This window comes from Pistacia vera, unplaced genomic scaffold, assembly GCF_008641045.1.
Source record: "Pistacia vera cultivar Batoury unplaced genomic scaffold, PisVer_v2 Contig749, whole genome shotgun sequence".
Taxonomy (NCBI): Eukaryota; Viridiplantae; Streptophyta; class Magnoliopsida; order Sapindales; family Anacardiaceae; genus Pistacia; species Pistacia vera.
The window spans coordinates 104,009-107,868 of NW_022196611.1; the positions used below are offsets into that span (position 1 = coordinate 104,009).

Here is a 3,860-nt window from a genome sequence, read left to right on the forward strand (position 1 = left end):
TTGCTTTAATTAAGAAAATATAAATAATCTAATATGATATGAATGATTCATTTATGGAATATTTTTATGACATAAAAGGCAATTAATTAATTCCATTTGAACACAAGTTGCTTACAAAAGTTAATATAACTTTTGTGCGTGAGCTCAAAATCACCAGTAATTGTTAGACTATTAAAAAACAAAATTAAAAATAAATATAGTAAATTATTTAGGGTATTGTTATAGTGAAACCTTATCGCTGTCGTTTTACTCTGCATTGCTGACCGTTGATTTCCAAGTAATCTAACGGCTGAAAATGAAGGATGGCCAAACCTATAAAAGCTACATCTCTCTCTCTCTCTCTCTCTCCCAGGATAGTCTCTCTCTCAATCGAAAGCTTCCACAAAATTTCTTTTTTAGGGTTCAAGAATAGGGCTGTAGAGTGTGTGTAAATCAGCAGTTAATCTGTCCATTAAGTGTGTTTCTTTGTGGTGTTGAGAATTAGGTTTAAGTTCTCTGTTTGGGTTGTAGATTTACAGGTATGGATTGAAGTCTAAGTAATTCTTGTAAGTGAGTGCTGTAAGGGAGACGATTGGTGTATTGTAATCGTTGGTGATAATAATATTGGTGCAGCGAGCATCTATATTCTGGAGTTCAACGTAAACGTAGTTTATTCAATTTTAAACAAGCAAAACACGGTAAATATTGTGTGTAGATATGTTTTCTTCTGTGTTCTCGATTGATGTGTTGGAGTTTGATTAGGATTAGTGAGATTGGAATTTACAAAAGGTATTTAATTTTTTATTAATTGGTTCCAGGTAATCTTTTCACAGTAAATCTTAACCTATTCATGCTATACTATTTTACGGGATAACTACAAAAATAATAGGAATAGTCAAAAGTCAAACCATCGAGCTTTGTTCTTCTATTTTCTTGTAACTCTACGTAGGAACCGTGGTTCGCAGCGGCCCAATTATCCAGCTGTCTGCTGCACAGACCGCGTCCCGGTGCGATCGCGCCCACGTGTCATTTTCAACCCTCCAAAATCTATTATATCCACACTCTCCTGATTTTACTTCTAACAATCAAACTGGACTCCGAAACTGCGAAACACTACCCAACCCCACAAAACACACTCAGAGCTCACTCTTCAATGGAGAATATGGTCAATCATTTATTCTATCCATTTCTTTCAGTCTCTGCTTCCATGAGAAGCAGAGTCGTCATCGTCAACGTTGTCCGACGCCAGCTCGGCCAGGCGTGTTTCAGAATCCCGACGTGGAAGGGCATTTACTAGCAACAAGCCGGCCGAAGAAGCGAGCGGGGCGCAGAGTGTTCAAGGAGACTCGACATCCGGTTTATGGAGGCGTGAGCAGAGGAACAGGAACAAATGGGTCTGTGAATTACGTGAGCCGAACAAGAAAACACGTATATGGCTAGGAACGTATCCAACCCCAGAAATGGCCGCGCGGGCTCATGATGTTGCCGCATTGGCGCTTAAAGGAAAATCAGCGTGCCTAAATTTTGCCGACTCTACGTGGAGATTGCCGGTTCCGTCTTCGAAAGATGCGAGGATATAAGAAAGACGGCAGTGAGGCGGCGGAGGCTTTTAGGCCTGATGAGTTTGCTGAAGTTCTGATGGTGAAGTAAGGAATGAAAAAACTAGTCCGAAAGCTTCAACTAAAGTTCGTTTGACTGCAATAACAAGGAGGAAGAAGTAAAAACGTTGGACGTAAATACGTGTTTGCCGGAGAGTGATTACTTTAGGAGAAGAAGGTTGTTTGATCTGCCGGGATTGCTTGCGGAAATGGCAGCGGGACTTCTACTTTCTCCACCACCTTCTTGCTGGAAGGACGTGAATTGGGAGGATGTGGAAAGTGATGACTGCGTGTCACTGTGGAGTCATTCCATTTGAGATTTTTTTATAGCATGTAGGTCACTGTGTTTAATTCTTTTAAAACTAGATTCCATTAATTAATTTGTTAGTGGCTAGGTGGTACACCGTTATAGTTGTTAAATTCAGATTTGTATCTCTTCCCCGGAAAAGAGACTGCATTTGGGTATTACTATTACTAGTCTTAGTGTTGTTAGAGAGGTGAGTTGTGGGAAGCCCCACACGGCAGTGAGTTGTAGATTTTGGGATCTTCAACCTCAAATGATGTTAGATTGGTGGGAATTTGTTCAGAGAGAAAGCCATATTTGGACATTCATTTAAGGTGAAGAGATAGAGCTTTGAGCTTCTACAATTATGATAAGCACTTCTGGAACAGTATTAGGAAGGCCGTCTTCCGGCAAACAACAAGACTTGGGCAATTTTTTATACCAAAATAACGAAGATTACGAATAGTGTGTAGCTTCGGGAACTGATGTAATATTTTTACAACGCAAAATCCGAAATTTCTCAAGACAATGTTGAGATAATGTAACAGAGTTTTGGTGATAGGAGGACAAAAATGCATGCAAATAGAATATTTTGGAGCTTTAGTGGTGTGCTTCAAAATGGACATTAGACAGACAATGCATGGAAAGAATATTTGTTCTTTAGTCCTTGTAAAAACCATATGGACTACCTTTTGGTAACCTCTAAAGCCTTCAGTCGATTCAGAGTATTCTATTAGTCAACAACTTTGTTAAGGAAGGTGAAATGAATCACTCGCAATATGAATTTTTTTGTTCTTTATGGTTGAGCAAGATGCAATAATGTCTTTATTTGGACATTGTGTGCAATAAGTTTTTGGTGCTCTCTGAAGAAATTTTAATACCCCTGGGCGTCATCATACATTCTGGCTTTAACAAGAACATGAGCTGTAAACAAAGCAAGTGTGTCAAGTGATTGAGTTCCAACCAGACCCAGTTGAGAAATCTCAAAGCAAGCTTCACGTGAACCAGTCTGAGTGAATCTAAATGTAGTCCATGTGGTCTATAGTGAGAAGGGTATAGATGCTGTTCTACATTTGAGAAGCTCGAAGCTCATGATGATGGCCATTGTTAATGGTTTGGTTTGAGGTTTGTTATGAGAAAATGGTTTAAATTTGGGGAATTGTGGGGATTTGATAGATCTTTTGGTGGTTGAGGAAGCAAAAGAGGACATTACTGAAGTGATTGCTCATTACTTGGGTGTTACAGTCGGGCTTTTTTTCAAGAATGAACAATTGGAGAAGAAGAAGAAAAAGAAGCGATTTCCAGAATAAATGAGGAGACTAACGTTTTAAACGGTGATTTAGTTAACGGTGTTAACGGCAATAACGGAAATTCAATAATAACGGCTGTCATGGTAATGCGGTGATGGCGTATAACATCCTGTGAGTGATAATTAATAAACAAATAGTAAGTAGTAACACCAATAACGTTAATTAACAATGCTAGCATATGAAGTCAACCAATGGTGACGTTAGGAAAAAGGTTTAATCAGGGTAAAAATGTGTAAACACTAATAAAAAATAATCATAGAGATGACGAGATGTATGATGGCAGAGAAGAAGCTCCAAGATATTCTGGGCTGAAGCTGTCAATACAGGAGTTATCTCCTGAATAGACTACCAACTAAAGCAGCAAGAACCAAACTCCAGTTAAGCCTGGAGTGGAATTAAGCCAGCAGTGAGTAACCTGAGAATATTTGGGACTATATGCTATGTCATGGTTCCAGCAGCAAGAGAACCAAGTTGGATGGCAAAGGTGAGGTAGGTATCTTCATAGGATACAACACAACAGTCTAAAGGTTACAGAGTTATATTCCTGAGTCTAAGAATTGTGATTACAAGGGATATAAAGGTGGATGAAACATCAGTATGGAGCTGGGAAGAGAAGAGAATAGATGAGGGAATTAAGCCAAGGCAGGAAGAGCCAACCGGGGACTGATTAATGAGGCAGATTCTGATGAA

The 3,860-nt window shown here is 39.2% G+C and overlaps 1 pseudogene; it reads left to right on the forward strand.

The window, feature by feature from the left end:
• The first annotated feature begins 721 nt into the window (after window positions 1-721).
• LOC116115655 lies at window positions 722-1,894 on the forward strand (annotated as a pseudogene).
• Window positions 1,895-3,860: the final 1,966 nt, after the last annotated feature.